The 20,793-nt window shown below is 54.8% G+C and overlaps 1 pseudogene; it reads right to left on the minus strand.

Annotated features, from left to right (window-relative positions):
• Positions 1-20,793, minus strand: part of LOC120381541 — a 682,838-nt pseudogene that overhangs the window by 249,566 nt on the left and 412,479 nt on the right.

Consider the following 20,793-nt stretch of genomic DNA (forward strand, 5'->3'; position numbering starts at 1 on the left):
AAATATGAGTGTTTCACATCAATATTTGATAAATGAATAAAGAGGAAATGGGCAACATTTGCAAACATTTTATATCCAGGTTCAAGAATCTGAGAAAAGGTGTAAATCTGAGATTTTCTTGGTATTTTATAATTAGAGAGACAGGGGGAAATCTCAGGGCATATTCAATTAGAAATAGACAACTAGAGAGAAGTGGGGCAAACATTTAGGTTATTTTATATGAACCTTTGAGATTTGCAAGGAAAATGTGTCACAAACTGTGTATTTGATAACATGAGAGAAAAACACCAAGATCTGAGGGGATTTTATATTGCTGTTAACGAACTAGTGGAAAAGGGGGACTGTTGGACTGGATTTTATACGACTGTCCAATACATAAACACAAAGTAATGGTTCCCCCACCCCCACCATTCCCATGGGCAGCAGGAAGCCCTTTGAGGAGCTGATTAAAAGGGAGGGGGAGGGGGAGCTGGAAGGTCCCTGGATAAAGGAAGGGGGCAGCAGTGGGGGACGGGCGGGTGACTGGCAACTGATGGTTGGGGGCAACTGTGTTGGTAGTTAGGGGGCAACAACTGGGATTGGGAAACGGGGGTCTGGGCAGTCCCCACAGGGGACACGTGCGCCTCCCTTCCCTACGCTGGCAGAGACCCGGCATCTCCTAGAAGATCAGGGCTGGAAGGGACCTCAGGAGGTGTCTAGTCCAACCCCCTGCTCAAAGCAGGACCAATCCCCAACTAAATCCCCAAATGGCCCCCGCAAGGAGTCAGCTCCCAGCCCTGGGTTTAGCAGGCCAGTGCTCCAACCACTGAGCCATCCCACCCCCACTCCAGAGGCAGCCATGTGCTGGGGAATGACTCAGGGCAACAATTTCCCACCTAAACAAGGACAAATCACTGCAGATGAAACGGGTGGGAAAATGCCCCTCACTAGAGAAGATTTTAAACTGACGTTTGAGACTCATGGGGAGAACGGGGGAAATCGGGGGAGACGGGAGAGCTGATCATTGGAGGGGAAAGGGGGGGAATCGCCCCAGATTTTATAGCCCCGTGTGAGACACTGAGCGAGAAAAGGGGCAGAACTGGAGAGAATTTGTATCGGGGGCGAGAGGCAAGTGGCACAAACAGGGACAGGATCCAATTAACTCCCCTCCCCCCTTCCCCTGCCCGCCACTCCCCCCCCCGGGAATTTCCTGGCTGCCCAGAGACAGTTCAACCCCGCCTCCCACTGACCTTCCTCCCTACAACTCCAGCTTCTCCCCTCCTTGCCTGACCCCCCCCATCTCCCCCCACACCCCAGGGGATCCCCCCACCAGGCCCCAGTCTCTGCCCCCCAAATCCCACTGGGGCTGAGGCAGCTCTGAGGCTTCTCCCAGGTTCCCTGGGGCAGAGTCACTTTCCTGCCCAGCCCCAGTGCCCCCCCCCCGGGGTCTCTCACTCCCCGGGGGGCTCCGGCCCAGGGGACTGGTCGGGGCAGAGCCCGGGGCTGCCCAGGGGGCCAGTCCCAGCTGGAGAAAGCCCCCCCCCCGGCCGGGGTAGGAATGTGCTGCTGGCGGGAAAAGTGCTGAGGAGATGGAACGCTGAGGGCTGGTTTTGGTGGGAAAAACCGGTTTGGACTGGTTTGAGCCTGTCCCCTGATGGTAAACAAGTCCCCTCTCAGAGATGGAGTCCAGGGGTCAATAGTTCATATGCTCCAGATTGGATCTTATTTTAAAGCCAGTGATTTACTTCATAAACATCTTATTAACCAACTAATTGAACATATTGAACAGTTCATACTTCTCACACCTAACAGTGAGATAAAAAAAAGAACACAGACAAACCTTGTCAGTAATGGCTAATGTCCCAGCTGGGAAGCACGTGAGCTTGTTGCAGGGCTGCTGCTCAGGGACGGGAACCTCCTGCCACCCAGCCTCCAAATTCACTCAGGCTGCACTTTCTGCACGACTAGGTGCTGGCTGAGGGGGGCATGAGAATTGGTGGCCTCTGCTGCAGGTGATGGGAATCGCAGGTATTTAAAGCCATGGCCTAGAGGAGGGAAGTGCCTAACTCCAGAGTCTGCAGCTGCCTAGGGCCAGGGCTGAGGATTTAGAGTCCCTAGTGCTGCCGTTGCAAGGTTCAAGCATGCTCAGCCCTGGCATTGCCACCCCTCCTGCGGCTAGTAGCTGCAGCTGGCTAAGGCTGGCCTCTGGGAACTGGCCCCATGGCTGTAGCCAGAGAAGCTGCAGGTGGCTCTGTGACTACTGGGGCCATTAAGCTAGAGCAGCTAAAGACACTGGAGCTCACCTCAAGGAACAGAGGTCACCAGTAGGACAGGAATGTCAGGGGGAGCAGGGAAGGAGGGAGCAGGTCAGGCTGGCAGAGGGAGCTTCCAGCTGGGTGGGAGCATGTCCAAAGTGGAAAGGAAACAAGCATGGGGAGAGGTGGTGGTGACCAGGTAGCAGACTAGCATGTAGATGGGAGCAGAGGGAGAGAGGCTGGTGGCTTCAGATTCCCAAGGGCTAAGTCCTGACTTTGGGGAGATGGTGTTTGCAGGTGGCTGGCTCACATGGCAGGATGGGGGCTGAGGGGGGAATCTATCAGAACTGATCAGGTATCTGCTGGCTTTAGAACTGTGAGCTGAGACTAGGACCACATGCCGTGACTGGTGACATGGGGGGTACTGGAGACATGGCTAGAGAAGGTCTGAATGAGGAAGGAGATAAATCTGTGGGGAGTTTCCTTGATCACTATGAAAGTTCTGCTCACTGTGGACACTGGTAAACCCACATGGGTGCACAGCTCAATGAGAAAACCTGGGGCCTGAGGGAGCTGTGTATGGCAATGCATATAGTCATGTAGGGGTGTGTGATCAAAATGAAAAATGTCTCTGAGGTTCAGTACGGGGTACGCTAAGGCACCAATGGCACTGCCCCACCAGGCCCACACTCGGAGCCCACAGTGACTACATAGGGGCCTACAAATATGTTTGGTACCAGGACCCACAGAAGGTTGATCCGGCCCTGATTGCCTGAGCACTATTTCAGCCCCACATTTTTGGGTGGACCTCCCACAGTGGGAGCTGCAGAGCACTCCCCCGCAACACACACACACACACACCCCTCCCTCCTGGTGTTGGGAGGGGAACAGGAGAAAGAACAAAATAAGCAAGAGAAGAAGAGAAAGGAGGGAGGGAGGGATGGAGGAAAAGGTGAAACAAAAAGGACAAACCCTAATGTCCCCACTGATTCTAAGGGACAAAATCCCAGGTGCGCAATAAAATTCTGCCTCCTTAAGCTCGTGTTTTCCATCCCTAGAATTCAACTGTCACCACATGGATCAAAGTGAACAGGTTTCAAAACTCCAGGAGGCTCTTACCTTCTAAACAGGGACGGCTGTTTTCTAGTAAAATCACTAAAAGGGAAGGAGAAAACTCGAAAGAGGTTCCTCCTGGCGCTCATGTCCGTGAACCCGAATACTCCCTCAGTCCTCAGAGAGAGGCCTGGAGAAGGAGACTTGCTGACGCAAAGCCACAGGGGTCTCTGAGGTTTCCCTGGCCCCTCGCCCCTGTCCTGCCTGGCTGGGGCAGCGGAAATCCTAGTGCCGCCCCTGCTCAGAGCATCCAGTAAACGCCAGGGTGAGGGGATGAAGCAAAAGCCCCTTGTCTCTCCCAGCAGATCCATCCCCCCCTACTAGCCACAGACGAGCACAGGAGATGGAGGCCCTGGCAGGTGCAGGGAGAGCTCGCTGGCAGGGAGCCCAGCGCTGTTCTCATTGTGAAGAGCTGGACGGGGCCAGACTTAGTGGGGGGCAGACGACATGGCGGTCCAGGGAGGCCTTGCTGAGGGGGTTCCTCCAGCAGGGGTGTCCTGTCTCTCCTCCCCCCACTTCTCTTCAGCTTTCTGCCCCTGCACCTATTCCTGCAGCCCTGCCCCCGCCCCACTTGGAGCTGCCGCCGGCCAAGCTGCTCCCAGGAGCCTCCTGTGCTGTGCTGGGGGGCGGGGGGTGGCCCCACCCTCCTGCCTCTGTGCCCAGTCTCTGCTGAGCTGAGCTGGGGGGACAAGATTCTGTGCTGCTGCCTCTGGGTCAGGAGTGGGAGCTGCTGGCCCCTGCTGCCGTGTGAATGAGCCTTCGGACTAGTGAGTGCCGCTGGGCTGGAAGTGACAGCGGGTGTGTCTCACACTCCCCCCCCCCCACACACACACACCCCACCACAGACACTTCAGTTACTGTTGTTACTTCCTTTTACTTCCTGTCAAAACGCGCAAAGTACATGTAGTCTCTGTAATTTTATTCTTCACATTCGGTCAGGATGACAGTGCTGGTATTTTAGCTTTTTAACTGGTCTGTGCATTTCATCATTTTATTTCTGTCTTATGCTTAAATTCAGTTCTTTGAGTAACGAGTTCTAAAATGCCTCACCTGGCCTGGCTGGAGTAATTATCATTATTACTGTTGTGGCCGTATTGTGCTTTGTCATTCATTATTTAAATGGTACTAGCAAATAACAGACTGTACATGTTGCATGTATTTACCTGAGCAGGGCTCGTTTGAAAAAATTAGCTAAACTCAAAACTTCAGACACTGTGCAGATGAAGATCACTTATCTTCAGATTGTATTTTTAGTCTGTGACGAAGCAGGGAGTGGGGAGGATTGAGCTGGGGATGTTGCGGGGGAGTTTTACTGGGACTGTCTGCATTGGGGATGGGATATCAGGGTGTGACTTCACCTGAGGGGCGATAGCTGAGCATGTAACCTGAGCCCGGGGGGGGGATGGGCCCAGGTGACACCTTCTGCCCGGGAAACTGGACAAAGGCTGGAGGAGGAGCCGGGGGGTGGCTGGAGGAGACAGCTGGAGGGGGGGTTTCAGTTTGCAGCTGGCTGGGGAAATGGAGGAAGACCAGAACCGGGTCTGGCTCCCTACCCCCCAAGATGGACCTGACCAAGGGGTCCTGTTGTCTGTACCTACAAGCTCTGTTTGGGACTGTGTTCCTGTCGTCTAACAAACCTTCTGTTTTACTGGCTGGCTGAGAGTCACGGTGAATGGCAGGAAGTGGGGGAGGTGCAGGACCCTGTCTCCCCCAAACTTCATGGTACAGTTATATCTGGAAAGTAACTTAAAATTTCTATGAAAATAAATGCAGCTCCAAGTATGATACTGATAGCAGTAATGGAGTCAAATGTTAGTGAGTCACATACATGATTGTGATCAGTAAACATAAATGCCAAAATAACTACAAAAATAAATTCCTGTTCTTAAAGAGAAAAAACCTTAATCTTGTATGTAAAAGTAAGTAAATACGTTGTCAGTGGAGTTAAAAACAATTGACTAAAATAGAGGAGATAATGGCAGTAACACAGAGTGTGTCTGTTAAGTAAAATCTGCTTCCTTTCTCTATATTTATTTATCTCTACGAAAGGGAGGGTGCAAAGTATCAAACTTGTGTTTCTGATACCTGCATCAAAGCTCCAGAACTGATACCTCAAGGCTTGGGATAGGGAATATCTTGCTGTATTATCTCCTGATTGTTCTAAATTTAATATGTGGCTGTAATTGGAGTCAGTAAATATTTATTTTTTTTTATATAACAATTAGATACAGTGCTCGTCAGTGAATTTCTAAGTTATTTTCTGCAAAAAACCCTACAGTTTTCAGGGCATCAGTAGCCCCTGGAATCACAGTTAAAGTTGCCCCCTCCCCAAAATCTGAAATGGCCCCTGGTGAGCCAGGAGCAGCCACAGGGCTGCCGGGTATCCGGGGCTCCAGCAAGATGCAGCCCCCGTGTGAGAGCGCAAAGCCTGTCTTGAGCTGCAGGCAGAGCGCCGGGCACCACAGGCCACAGCAGCAGTGTAGGAGGAAGGGTGGGAATGGCAGCCAGTGATTTTAGTTTACTGTTCATTTATTGTGTGGTGTTATAAATAACTAACACGTTATGTCATATAGAATCACTGTATGCTAAATAGAGAATCGATTGTTCGGTCTGTAGCGAGAATAATCACGTATTAGGTATCTACGTAAATAGGGCTGACACGCAAGGCCTGTAGGCTGAGACCTGCAAGATTTTAGCTTCACTATTTTAGGCCTTGGAGCTAAGAAATGCTGACAGAAGTAAATGGCCGAGGAATAACCCGATGCCCTAAGATTATGGGAAAAGAGGTACCAAGTGGTAACAGGGTGAACAATTCGCCAGAAGATTAATTTTAAATAAAAAAAATTCTGGAAAGGCACCTGTTTCCAAATGTGCCTTAACCACAGGACACAGGTTGTGCGTCAATGCTAATGAGGTATAATCAGAATCATGTTATAAAAAGGGGGTGCCCAGAGCAGGAAAACTGAGCTCCCTGTGGGAAACTCCAGCAGGAACCATACCTCTACTGATGATCAATCCATGAGAGACACATCAGCCCCTAATACTATTGTTCAGGATGTGAGTGGAACTAGAGTCGTAACTTTTGCACAGGTCTTTATAGAATTTCTGTGCACTTGGGGCGTCATAACCTTAACTGTAACTTTAATAAAACTTGTAAAACCGACTAGAACTTGTGCTTGTGAATGTCTGTGTGGTCACTTCCCTTGGTCTGTGTGTGTTCCTAGAGACTGTACATTTGAAGCAAGTAGCAGAGGCGACTTTCACTCTGTTAAGCTTGAAACTTTCGCCACCAGAGCCGACCCCGCGGTGGTGAAATGCCACATTACAAACTGCACTTTACATAAAATAAAAGGCTGCACAATACACCACACACCAGGCCACCCTCACTTCTGCGCTGCTGCTGGCGGTGGCATGGCCTTCAGAGCTGGGCGCTCGGCCAGCAGCCGCTGCTGTGAGGCCGCCCTGCCGGTGCTGAATTTGTACCAGGGATGAGCTCTGGCGCCTCTTTCAATAAAATCAAGCACTAGAGGGAGGTATCAGGGTCTGGACGTGATGGTGGGGAGCCTGTGAGGGCCAGGGGGTATGGGGGGCACCAAAATACAAGTTCACCCAAGGCGCCATTTTCTCTAAGGCCAGCCCTGGAGCCGGGTATGGGGGAGGGGCACATCCCCTAAGGTTGTGGTTCTCAGCTAGGGGTCCCCGGGCCTCTGGGGGGCTGTGAGCAGGTTTCAGGGGGGCCTCCAAGCAGGGCCCGTGTCAGACTCGCTTGGGCCCAGGGCAGAAAGCCCAAACCTCCCTGCCTGGGGCTGAAGCCTGGGGCCATGAGCCCTGCCACCAGAGGCTGAAGCCAAAGCTTGAGCCATTAGCTTTGGGGAGGGGCCTGTCACATGGGGCCCCAGGCAACTGCCCTGGTTGCCGCCCCCTAACGCCAGCCCTGGCTTTTATATGCAGAGAACCAGGCACATGCAGGGCCGTGGAGTTTTTATAGCATGTTGGGGGCCTTAGAAAGAAAAAGGTTAAGAACCGCCCCCACCCCCAAGCCTCCCTGGTGGGTGCCCCTCACATCTCACAGCAGCCGCTGGTTAATCAGGTCGGGCTCCAGCCCAGGGAGTCTGGTCCGTTTTCCTAGCCCCACCTAGGCGGGTTGTTTCCTGTTCCACAAATTAGAGCATTTCCACCTTCCAACCCCGTGGGTCTGTTCCTAGAATGGAAGCCGCATATTAAACAAGTCCCAACAGGTTTGCTACACCCTGGCCTCCTCCCATTCTCCCCCCTGGGAATTTCCTGCCCCGCTCCAACCTACAAACCAGACTGCCCAAGCCTCCCTCCTCCGGTGCATTTGCTGTCCCTCCCCTCCAGCAGGAACCCACCAGGAAACCCCCAATAATCCCTACCTGAGCTGGCTCCACTGCAGCCGTTTCCCTTCCCTGTCCCATGGGAGGATGGGACGACCTGGAGCGAAACATGGACGACATCCTGCAGCCTGGCAGGGCGAGAAGGGCAGTTGCGGAGATTTCAGAACAGGGTTTAGTTCATGTCACATCACGATTCCCCCAGGATCTTTCCCTGCAGAGACACAGCCTAGGCTCTGCCATGCTGGGAACATGCTCCAGCTCTTGATTGCAGGGGAGACCTGGCCCCTCCTGCCAGGCTAAGCCCACAGGGAGATTTTTCAGCCTCCCCAGTAATAAAGTCTCTGAACAAAATGCTGGAAAGGAGCAGAACCAAAGGGGCTGGGCAGGCCCCATAGGGACACTGGTTCCTCCCTTCCCCTCCTGTGCGGTCATGTCCTGTCGCTGGCAGAGACCGGCCCCTCCATCTCCCCCCCAGAGGCAGCCGTGTCTGCGGGCTCCCCCAGCCAGCACCCACTAACCACCACCCATGCTGGGGGAGTGACACAGGACAGCAAATTCCCACCCACCCAAGGACAAATTGCTGCAGATAAACGGGCTGGGTTCACATCCCAAAGCTGAGGAGAATTGAAGAATTACAGAGAAAATAGGGAAGACGAGAGAGTCAATAACTTTAGGGAAAACGAGGGAATCTCCTTGGATTTTCTAGCCACATGTGGGGAGGGGAGAGAGAAGGGGAAGAACCAGAGAGAATTGTTCTCAGGTTTTGAGACGGAAAGAAACGGCACAAACAGGGAAAGGATGCGAGTGGCTCACCCCCGTGACCATAGGCATGTGCAGCACATTTCATTAGGGTGTGCACCCAGGGAGCCCCGCCCTAGCCCCACCCCATCCACTGCCTCCCCCTTCCTGCCCCCTGGCTGCCCCCCACAGAACCCCCACCCCCCCTGCTCCTTGTCCCCTGACTGCCCCCTCCTGGAACACCCCACAGTAACTGCCTCCCTAGGACCCTACCCCTACCTGTCCCCTGACCCTTATCCACCCCCACAGACCTCCGGGACTCCCACGCCCCATCCAACCACTCCCGCCCCTGACAGGACCCCCACCACTCCCGACCCATCCAACTCCCTCGGCTCCCAGCCGGCCCCCACCCCGCTCCACCCCCAAACCCTCAACCCATCCAACCCCTGTTCCTTATCCCTGACCACCCTCCAGAGACCCCCACCCTCTAATCACCCCCAACTATCCAACCCCTCCCCACCTCCTGGCAGCTCTGTCTAGTGGCTGCTCCCACCCACACACTCAAAGTGGTGGAGGAGGTTCCCTCTCCTTCAGTGGGAAGGTTGCCTAGTGGTTAAGGCACAGGGCTCAGGTGTTCTGGGTTTGAGTCTCTGCTCTGCCACAGACTCCCTGCTTAGCCTTGGGAAAGTCACTTCTCCTCTTTGTGCCCTAGATCCGACCTGCCCAGTGGGGCCCAACACTGACCCTGCCTCCTGGGTTAAATCCATTCATGGCTGGGTGATGGGGGGGGGGGAATGGAGATACCAACAGGGGGAGATTTGGGTGAATTTCTCCACAGCCGGAGAGTGGGAGCCAGCTCCACAGGGGGGATGGGAGCGAGAGGGGCTCAGGCCAGCTCCACACGGAGCCGGGTCAGGGCTTCAGCCCTGCAACTTCTGCCACTAAGGTGGCTGGGGCTCCCGAGCCGGGGACTTCAGCCCCACATCTTCTGCCAGGGTCCGGGGTTCTCCTGCCTGCCCCAGGGTGGCTCTTCTCCACCTCCATCCCCCCCACCTGCAGGGGCCCGGGGCTTCTCCCCCCTCACCAACCCACTCCCACCCCCACCCCCCGCGTGGCTCCAGCCCAGTCCAGGGCTTCTCCTCCTCCCCCACAGCTCGGCTCCCCTCCCCCGCCCGTATCTAGAGCTTCTCCTCCCCCCAACCTCCCCCTGCCCCAGCCCAGCTGGGCTCCCCGGGGCACCCGCCGCTGCTGGGGCCGGAGCCGAGCCTGGCGGGCAGGGAGCAGCGATTCACGCGGGGCCCCTGGCAGAGCCCCCAGCCCGAGCGGGGCGGGGCAGCCCCAGGGGAGCGGGGGGGGCTCTGCTGCTGCTGGCCCCGCCCCCCACCGACCCCTGGGGCTGTTGGGGGGGGCTCACTCAGCCCCACAGGAGCGGGGGGGGGGAGCAGCGGAGCGGAGCCTGCCCAGCAAACAGCTGATCGCAGCCGCGCCCAGGCCGCCCCCGGGGAAAAGCTCCGCGGAGGAGGCGCCACAAGCTGCCGGCAGCGGGTCATTCCCGGGGGGGCCGAGCACCCGCCTGCAGCCGCCGCAGCCTCCTCCCCCACCCCCCGGAACCCCCACGGGAGGGGGGGAGCAGCCTCCCCAGCCGGGGCTCAGGGCATTGGGGTGCCGGGGCTCCCCCCAGGCGCACGCCTGGGCCCGGGACACTCACACACACACTCTGCCCCGGGGCTCCCCTGGTGCCCAGAGACCGATCAACCCCCCGCCTGCAGCTCCGGCCTCTACCCTCCCGCCCCGCCCGCCGCCCCCAGGGGAGCCCCGGGCCCCAGGCTCTGTCCCCACCTGGAGCCCAGCGGGGCCGGGGGCAGCTCCTGCTGCAGCTGAGAACAGCGGCTCCGCTCCGGCCCGGGCGGCTCCAGCGCTGCCGGCAGCACGTGGCCACCAGGGAGCAGCTGCTGAGCCCGGGCTCCTGCGTCACAATGTGCCAGAGCCCCGCCCCCAGGAGCTGCCCCGCCCCCGGGCTGTGCCAGAGCCCCGCCCCCAGGAGCTGCCCCGCCCCCGGGCTGTGCCAGAGCCCCGCCCCCAGGAGCTGCCCCGCCCCCGGGCTGTGCCAGAGCCCCGCCCCCAGGAGCTGCCCCGCCCCCGGGCTGTGCCAGACCCCCACCCCAGGAGCTGCCCCGCCCCGGGCTGTGCCAGAGCCCCGCCCCAGGAGCTGCCCTGCCCTGGGCTGTGCCAGAGCCCCGCCCCAGGAGCTGCCCCGCCCCGGGCTGTGCCAGAGCCCCGCCCCAGGAGCTACCCCGCCCCCGGGCTGTGCCCGAGCCCCGCCCCCAGGAGCTGCCCCGCCCCCGTCTGTGCCAGAGCCCCACCCCAGGAGCTGCCCCGCCCCAGGGCTGTGCCAGAGCCCCGCCCCCAGGAGCTGCCCCACCCACGGGCTGTGCTAGAGCCCCCAGGAGCTGCCCCGCCCTCTATCTGTGCCAGGGCCCTGCCCCCAGGAGCTGCCCCCGACCCCTATTTTTGCCACGGCCCCGCCCCAGGAGCAGCCCTGCCCCGGGCTGTGCCAGAGCCCCGCCCCAGGAGCTGCCCCGCCCCGGGCTGTGCCAGAGCCCCGCCCCCAGGAGCTTCCCCGCCCCCCTGGATTTGTTCTCCTGCCTCCTTCTTCCCAGCACCCGCCACTCCCAGCTGCTCCCTTCCTGTGTCTGCAAACACCCCCCAGGGCTGCAGCGCTCACTGGGGCTGGCTCCAGTGGCTGAAGTTGCCTCCATCTCTGCTCACCTGGGGGGGGGGGACAAAGAGAGGAGATGGGCCCAGGGTGTGACAGCAGAACCAGGGGGCAGGGAAAGAAGGACTGTTTGGAAAGGTGGGTTTTTTTTGGGGGGGGAGGGGTGATCCAGATGGAGTCAGAAGAAGTTGGGCAGCAGAGGCTCAGGGAAATTGAGGGGAACCCCCTGCGTGTCCCAGTGTTGGCCAGGGATTGTACAGCACCTTGCACAATATGGGGTCCCAGAGCCGTAACTAGCTATTTTTACACCCAAGGCAAGAATATAAAATTGCGCCCCCCCTGCTGTGCCGTCCAGCCCCTTGAAACACCCCCCCAGCACCACCCATCCCTGTGGAAACAACCCCCCCGCAGCGCCACCCGCCCCGCAGAAACAAACCCTCTTTCCCCAGCGCCGCCCCCCCCCGAAACAGCTGTGGGCCGAAAAGGTTTGGGGGAGGGAGAAGAAACGGCCCCCATAGGGTGACCAGATCTCACCATCACACCCCTCTTCACCCCCCAGCCCCCCACTGGCCTGCTGCATCTCCTGCTAGTCAGTGCCCCACCCACCCCGCCCCTCCTTTCACCTCCCTCCCCTGCCAGAAACCCCCCAGCCCCCCCCGAGAGCCCCTGCTGGCTCCCTGCTCACCTCTGTGCCCACCTGCCACTTGTCCACCCGCTCGCCCACCTGCTCCCCACTTGCCCCCTCTCCCCCCCAAGTATAAAGCCTCATTCAGAGATCCAGGGGTCACTATATCACTGCACCCAGCAGTCACTCACTGCAGCACCAAACATTAAACTACTGAAAATGGCACCCCCTCCCCCTCCAGCCACCGACGTTTTGGACTAGAAAGCTTTGCCCCAGACATCCCCTTCAGAAGACACCCCCAGACTGGCTGAGGGATACTGGTGTGACCTCACCTGGCAGCCTCCAAAGTAGGAATTGTGGGGACTAAATGGACAGGGCCCCCTTCTAGCTGAAGCCTGGCAAGGGAGGTACGTGGATCCCACTAGAGTTTAAAATGAAAAGTGAGGGAGGGGAGGCTCTGCTGGACATGGGCAGCTCTAGATACAGCACCAGGCACGTAGGAGGATTTCCACTCCTGAGCCATGGAAGCAGAAATTGACTTTTCCTTTCCAGTTTTAGTTAATGTTCAGAAAGGGAATCTAGCGCCTGCCTTCCAGATCTGAACACCTCAACATTCAGGAGGGCTCGAGCTCAATTTGGGCAGCTGTTACTTCATTTCTCCCAAATCAAATATACTGATCCACTGTCATTTGCTGTAGAAAAAGTAGGATAAAATTGAGCAAGAAATGCTTCCCAGGGGCTTTTAGGACTGGAATTGCAATTTTCAACAGCCATTGCTTTTTGTTTGTTTTTGTTTTATTTGTTTAAAAGGAAGACAGTGATATTGCATTGGCAAATTCCCCAGAGAAACAAAGAGTGGAACAAAAGAATAAAGGCACCTCAACTTTTCCTCATGTATGGAGGACAGTCTTATAATATGCATCCAGATATCCTCCAATCACACAAGCTGAAAATTGTTCCATTTTACTGCAGCTCTGTAACCATATGGGAACCAATCCTGTCTGTGTTCTGTGCACATCCAAAATTCCTGCTGAGTGACCCACCTTGGGAGCAAGTTACCAGTGACCCAGGGCTGGGGTGGAAGGAGAGTGCAGGGGTGTGTGGGGGGAGAGCCCTGGGCTGGGGTGGCAGGGGGTGTGTCGGTGGGGGAGCAGTGGGGGGGAAAGGGTGGAGCCAAGAGCTGGGGCAGCATGGGGTATGTGGGGGGGAGAGCCCAGGGCTGGGATGGCAGGGGGTGCGGGTTGGGAGTGGAGAGCCCAAGGCTGGGATGGCAGGGGTGTGGGTGGAGGGGGCAGAGCCCAGGTCTGGGGTGGCAGGGAGGTGCAGGGGGGAGCCCAGGGCTGGGGAGGGGGCAGCCAACATTTTTTTTTTGCTTGGGACGGCAAAAAACCTAGAGCCGGCCCTGCCACCACGCACTGTGAAGTAGGTAGGAGCGGATCATTATTATCCCTACTTGAAAGAGGGAGAAGCTAAGGCTGAGAAAGGAGAATTGACTTGTCTGAGGTCACACAGCCAGTCAGGGGCAGAGTTGGGAATAGGACCCAAGAGCCCCGATTTTCAAACTCACCATCGGATCTTGAATTTCAGACATTGAATGACCTGAATAAAGTGCTCTCAGATGAGCTCCAGACCAACAACAGTGCACAGGAATTATTCAGCAATTATTTGAGGAGAACTGCAATGTCAGAGAGAATCATGAACTGCTCAGAGACCATTAATGCAGAGAAGCAGCAAAATTCATCAAACACAGAACTGGTTCTGACTTATTTCCTTGGTCTTAAAAGAGAACAACAAGGACCTGAGTCTCCTCCCTGTCAATAACCCCCTGCTCAGCCAATCAGGGTAGAGACTGAGGACGGGAGGCTGAGGGTTCTCACCAGAGAGCCCAAAGGATGGCCCAAGTCACTGGTGGGGATCACTGCCCGAGCACTATTTCAGCCCCACATTTTTGGGTGGACCTCCCACAGTGGGAGCTGCAGAGCACTCCCCCACCACCCACCCCCCCCCACCCCCCCCCCCCCCCCCACCGGGAGGGGAACAGGAGAAAGGACAAAAGAAGCAAGAGACGAAGAGAAAGGAGAGAGGGAGAGATGGAGGAAAAGGTGAAACAAAAAGCACAAACCCCAATGTCTCCAGTGATTCTAAGGGACAAAATCCCAGGTGCGGAAGAAATTCTGCCTCTTTAAACTCGTGTTTTCCATGCCTAGAATTCAACTGTCACCAGATGGATCAGACTGAACAGGTTTCAAACCTCCAGGAGGCTCTTACCTTCTAAACAGGGACGGCTGTTTTCTAGTAAAATCACTAAAAGGGAAGGAGAAAACTCGAAAGAGGTTCCTCCTGGCGCTCACGTCCGTGAACCCGAATACTCTCTCAGTCCTCAGAGAGAGACCTGGAGAAGGAGACTTGCTGAAGCAAAGCCACAGGGGTCTCTGAGGTTTCCCTGGCCCCTCGCCCCTGTCCTGCCTGGCTGATGTCAGCATCTCTCTGTGAGGTCACCACCTCCCCACCACCTTGGACCAATAGTCTGAGGTCCTGCAAAAGGCCTTTATGAGGTCACTGCCGTACCCCTCCCTTGCTGTGCCAATGTCCTGCCCCTGGCCAGGCACTTTGCAGGTTTGAGCTACTCCCTGTGGATCACCCCACTCCAGGAGCGTTCGTTCTAGGCAGCAAGCCGGCTAGACAGGGAAACATCAGACGCTGCTCCCAATGTTACACTCAGTTTTTCAGAAATGAGTCGACTTTATGGCCAGAAGAGACCATTAGAGCATCTAATCTGACCCCCTGCATATCACAGGCCTCCTGTATGACACAAGAGCTACTTTTGGGGCAAACACATTCCAGAAAGGCATCTAGTCTTCATGAAATGACATCAAGAGATGGAGAATCCACCACTTTCCTTGGTAGCTTGTTCCTGTGGTGAATCATCCTCGCTGTTGAATATTTGAGCCTTAATTGTAATATGAATTTGTCTCTTTTCACCTTCCAGCCACTGGGTATTGTTATTCCTTTTTCTGCTCGATTAAAGAGCCCTTTAATACCCAATCTTATCTCTCCATTAAGACACTTCAATACTTCAATGAAGTCATCTTTCAATCTTCTTTTGATCAGCTAAACAGGTTGAGCTCTTTCAATAGCTCACTAGAAGGCATTTTTCTCCAGCCCTCAGAACATTTGGTGGCTCTTTGCTGTCCCAAACTCTAATTTCACAACATCTTTTTCAAACAAGGATACCAAAACTGGAGTCAGTATTCCAGTATCAGTCTCACTGATGCCGTGTCACCTCCTGTGACGTTACTGACATAATGTGTAACTGTATAGATCACTGTTGCGACCACTGTTCTATATTTGCAGCCAATATTGTAGAAAGGTTATTGTGTAAGGGGTCTATGGAGAGGTTCTGATTGGCTGATTATAATGATGCTATCTCTAAATGTGTATCATTTTTGTAGTTGACATTATGAATATTGGTTCTATGCTGCCCGTATTTCAAAGTTGTGCTCTGCTTAAAGGGAACACCTGAGAGATGATGGTGTCAGTTCTGCCTAGCCTGCTTGATGCAGGTTAGGCAAATGTGAGAACCACTATACTACAGAAAGTCCATTACACTGCCCTGCCCTGCCCTCAAATTCCCTGCACTTTGGTGGTGCTCACCCTGGCACACACTGATGGGCGAACCTGGAGAAACTGGCAGCAGCTCTCTGATGGGTCAGCTGGAAGAACAGAGGACTGGAGCCAGGGATCAGGAAGTCGTCCTTACATCACCCTTGTGACTCTAGCTTGAAGGGGAGCTTCTTTTTCTTCCCCTTGCTGAGAAGCAGCAAGAGAAGAAAGAAAGGTCCCGTGGGCCAACTGGGTGCAGAAGCCCATGCTGCCTTTTCCTGCAGTGAAGCCCAAAATGAGGGACTTGCATTGAGTAAAGACAGTGCAGTGCTTCCAGGAAAGAACCCACTGCTGCAGGAAGAGGGATGAAACAGCCTGCTGAAACCTGGGATTGAACCAGGGACCTTTAGATTTTCAGTCTACTGCTCTCCCAACTGAGCTACTTCAGCACCTGCAGGGGCCTTTTTGGGCTACTGCTTCTCACCTTGAAGTTTATTCTCCATAAACCATTGCTCCAGTAAATAATGGCCAATGCAAGACGGACATCGCTTGCTATTTTAGCACTTGGAAACGTCATCAACTAGTCTCTGGATCTCTTGAATGCTGCGCTTCAGTTCATGGGGGAAAGGCGAGAGAAGCGACCTTTGAACAAAGGGCCTGGGGTTAACATCCTAACGCTGTCTGTCTCCGACTGTAACACTATTTAATACCGGCCCACCCTGTGCTGGTGACAGTTCCATTTCTAGATGTTAGTACATTTCAGTTACTGTGAAAATTAAAAGTTTCTATATGCTTAAAAGAAATTATTTTTTCATTTGCTTATATATGGCATGAATAAATACAGATTTACACATCCTAGCATGAACATTTATTGTCTTATATGATAGAGAAAATCATGCATCCAGATTGTGCATCGAAATCATGAAATGAGCTACAAATGCAATAAAAATAAGGTATTCAATGGTTTAACATATGGAGTGGGGGGGGCACTGAAGACACATCTTGCCTGGGATGCCACTTGGTCTAGGGGAGGCACTATCAGGGAGAGCAGGAGTTAGTCTCACACGCCTATTTCCAGGCTGTAATCTGTGGGCGCCCTGCTCTGGGGGAGGGATCGCAGCAGCCCAGACTCAGGGCTGGAACAGGCCCCGGATTGAGGGGGTGGCTGCAGGGTTTGCAGCGCTCTGATGTCTCAGACAATGTGTCTTTCCCAAAGCCTCAGATCTCCGTCCCCAGAAGGCTCCTGCGCTGCCTCCGCTCCTTTCACAGTCTGTAGCAAGGAGCAGCAGCAAGGGTCAGGGATGAGCCATAGGCACTCGGTGGGGGGCAGAGGCTTCAGGAGGAAACCCAGCCCCCAGAACAGAGGGGGATAGGAGGCTTTTTCTCTCTCCTTAGCCACGGGCTATAGCTCCGAGAGCTCTGTGAAATGCCTCCCCGCCCACAACCTGGGGAAGGGGAAGGAGTCCCAGGTTCTAGCTCGATTTGGAGGAGGATCACTGGACCCTAGAACCACTCGCTGCCCTTTCGTGGAGAAACCTGTGATGCCCAGAACGGGGCTGAGATAAATGCTGACAGGAGTCAGGAATTGCTCCCCTGGAATAGCAGCAGGACTGGGCAGCTGGAAATCTCCCCAAAGGAGCTGAAGCCTTGGTGGGTCAGACATAGATGCCCCAGGTACTGCATGGGGGGCTTAGGTTTGTTTCTGGACAAGAGCAGTGAGAGTTTTATTGCCTCAACATTTCAGTAGAAAAATTCAGACCCAAAGTGTGTGTGGTGGGGAGGTCGATAGCGGCTTCTTTGGGTTTGATTTAGTTTGTTTTCTCATTCTCATTGTAAAAGCCCTGGATCATTTTGACGGGAACAATGTTTGTGGAAGGCCAAGGACAAGTAAGAAAAGTTAAAAATCTGCGTTGGAGTGAGGGGGTCTGTGTGGGCCAGGGCAGGGTGGAGATTTTCATGGGGAGGGGGTTAGGGGATAAACGAGAGGCTTTTGCGGGAACACAGGGGGATGTTTTGCAGTTTAACCTCCCCACTTTCCTGTGCTGCTGCCCAGCTCCGACCCCACTGACACCCCTTTGACGAAGTGGGAATTTTCTGGATGTTTTGTTTGCATCTTGTGTGTACCTCAGTTTCCCCTATTTGTTGCACGATTATCTAGGTTAAAGGTCCAAAATGTGGGGTGCCCCCTGCCAGGGGGAATGGAGTAACATTCAGGGGGATGCAGCTGGGCCCGGGCCAGCCCCCATGGGGGGTGGGGAGGGGGAGCCACCCAGCTCCACTCTTGGCTCCAGCCCCAGCTCTGGCCCCTGCCTCAGCCCCCTTACCCCTGTCTGTGTCCCTTCCCCCTTAGCTGCGGCCCCACTCCCAGCCACGACTCGGGGGGAACATGGACAGGGGTGGGGGGCATGACCCTGAAGTGTTTTGGGACCACGGATCTCGGTGGTGGGACAAGGGGGTTAAATCTTGGCAGAGACCCCCAAAGGGCAGGTGTGGCTGCTGTCTGGCTGCCTGGGCCCAAACAATGGCCACAAATTCTGTCTCCTAGCAACCGATGGCCGGGGCGCACCTGCTGCAAGAGGCCAGCTGTCCGGGAGGAGTCGGAGAACAAAGAACGAGCTGGAGGCCGGGTGAGCAGGTTGCCAGGGAAACAGGACAGAGGCCAGACAAGGGGCAAAGGGCCTGGCTGAGTCGGGCTGTTGGGAGCAAGGAGTCTGCTGGGTTGGGGACTCGAGGGGAGAGCCCAGGCTCTGAGTTCGGGGTCTCCCCAAGATGGACGTTGCTGAATCTTCCTGCTTCCTGTGCGAAAACAGAACTTTCCCAGGCTGGATCCCAGACCCCTAACGAACCTTCTGTTGTACAGCGCTGGCTGAGAGTCACTGGTGACTGTGGAAGTTGGGGTGCAGGACTCCCCTTCGGGGGGGGGTGAGGCTTTCCCAGGTGTCCGATTCAGGTGGACTCACTGCAGGAAGCTCCTGGTGTGGACTGGGGGGCTGAAAGGTCCAAGGTCAGTCCCAGGAGGGGCTGAAGCCAAGGAGGCTTCCCCCAGTGAGAGCGTCCCCTGGGGGGGTCACACTGACGAGGCTCCTGCCTCGGTTTGACTCAGAGCTGTTCCAGAGCACGGAGCCTGTGTGCCCGTCACAGCCCCCCAGCATGTGACCTACAGGCTCCACTCTGGCAAAGCTCCCTGTAAATCAGAGACAAACTCCCCCCTTCTCCCAGTTAATCTCCCCTGCAGAGAACCCAGAGCAGCTCCTGCCTCGCTGGGTCTCCTGCCAGCCACAGCTGGCCAAGGAGCTGCCCGAGCCGCTCCCCTGGGTCCCTGTGCAGGGGCAGTGTCAGTTCCGACCTCACGAGTACAGTGGTGACTCTCCCTGCCTGTCACGGGGGGGACGAGGGCTTGATTCCCTGAGGAGGAAGCTGGGATTGTGACACCCGTGTATGTCTGCAGCGCAATTAAACCCCACAGCTGGCCCAGGCCGGCTGACTCGGGCTTGCCAGGCTCGGGATCCAGGGGCTGGAGCCCGACCACTGGGACCCTCCCCACTCGCTAGGTTGAGTGGCTGATATACTGAAGATGAGTTTGTAAGTGGGGAATGTGCACTGGGTGCTGCCACTGGAGAGACACTTCCCAGCAGGAGCACCAACCAGTGAATGTGATCTACTCTAAAAACATGTGATGACAGAAAGTCAGCCTGGGGCTCTGGATTTATCATCTCGCAACGACTCGATTCAACTTGCTCATAAAAAAAGTTGGTTTTTTATTGCGACCCTGAAAATTGCCTCCGGTGTGAAAGTCAGAGCTGGATTGTTTCGAGCTCATGCACCCTTATCACTATTGAAGGAGTAAAGGAACGTGCAATCCAATGAAGCCTTAACATGTCATTTGATCCTCAAGCCTTGTCCCTGTGGCAGGATCTCAAGGACAGACAGAAATGTTACCCGGTGTCAGGAGGAGAGAGGAAAGCACTTCCCCTCGTGTGTTCCCCCAGGCTGTTGTGCAAGGCAGCAGAGGTGCTTTAGGGCATTTTCTGTCACTGATTTTTTTCATGTTGGTGTGGGAGGAAAGACTTAGACCTGCCCCCTTTGTGACCCTGTGAATGTGAAGTGACCAAGTGGTGAGTTAACAATGATGCTGTTGCACAGGGTTTGATTGGAATTAGAAAACAAAAAGCCCTTAAAGTGGAACTCTTGGGTGAATAGAACGAGCTGATTTATAGTCAGCCTTGAAAGGCAATAGACTGTTACATTGGGCAGAACAGCCTGGTTTGGTTGGTTGGTTGTTGTCCTGGTAAATTGCAGAGCGTTCAGAGAAGAGCCACAGGAATGATTAAAGGCTTGAGCAGGCAGAGGAGTTTAAAAACAAACCGAACGTTTCCTGCTCCTGCCAGCTGTGACTGCTGAGGACATTTTCCTTCTCTACTCCAGGGTCTCTCTTCTGCCAGATTCTCAGCAAGTCAGGCCCCCTGCAGACTATGGCAGAGCAGTTTGGTATTAAGTTGCAGGACTCACAATGTAAGAGTGCAGCTGCTGTAGCACCTTGACTGACCATGGGCTAAATCCTGCAGCCCTGGCAGCCCAGGATAACCTCCCACTGGTGGTGATGGGAATTTAGCCTTTGTAACGATCTGCTGGTACCTGAGGTCTGAGATGTGAATTAAACTGGGGGCAGACACAGCTCTGTCCAAACAAGTGAAGGATGTAAGTGAAAGAGCAAAGCTGGCCCTGGGGAGCTGCTGCAGTCCCATCACCACAGCTGGAAGGGAACAGAGGGAAAACACCTGGAGCAGCACCGAGAAAAGGAAGTTTGTCAGTGAGATTAGCAATAAATGTGAACTGAAGGAGTGCTTTCTCCTCTGTGCCGACAGGTTTGAATTGTGCTACTTTACTGTGAGATAAAGCTTTACAATATCCTGCTCTAATTTCAGGATGGGTCTGTAACCATAATTAGTCTCTGTTGAAGTGGGACTTTCAAAATTCCCAAGGAATTTAAGGGGTGGGGTTCACGGTTGGTCACCTGAGGGAGTGCAGTAGAGTTCAAACCAAAGACCAGAGAGGCGAGAACAGGGATTGTGGGACACCTCCCAGAGGCCAATCACAGCACTGTAATCGACCAGGGTGTCTACACTGGCACCACGGGGATGTAGTCCCTGTGCAGAAAGCTGTACGCCTCTCGTTGGGAATCCCTCTGATTTATCGTTTTTACAGAGGGTGAAATGACAATTTTTCCTATCCCTGCCCTGTTCCTGCTCTTTCTTATAGTTCAATATATTTTAAGTGAGAAAATGATAGTAAAATATCTGCTCTCCAACACAAGTTGAAGCAACATCAGAGCAACTGGGAATGAAACAATTTATTTCCAAAAGGGGAACTCGATGACTAACAATGGCTTTGAAATGGGGGAACAGTATA

Source organism: Mauremys reevesii, linkage group 14 (genome assembly GCF_016161935.1).
Source record: "Mauremys reevesii isolate NIE-2019 linkage group 14, ASM1616193v1, whole genome shotgun sequence".
Lineage (NCBI taxonomy): Eukaryota > Metazoa > Chordata > Testudines > Geoemydidae > Mauremys > Mauremys reevesii.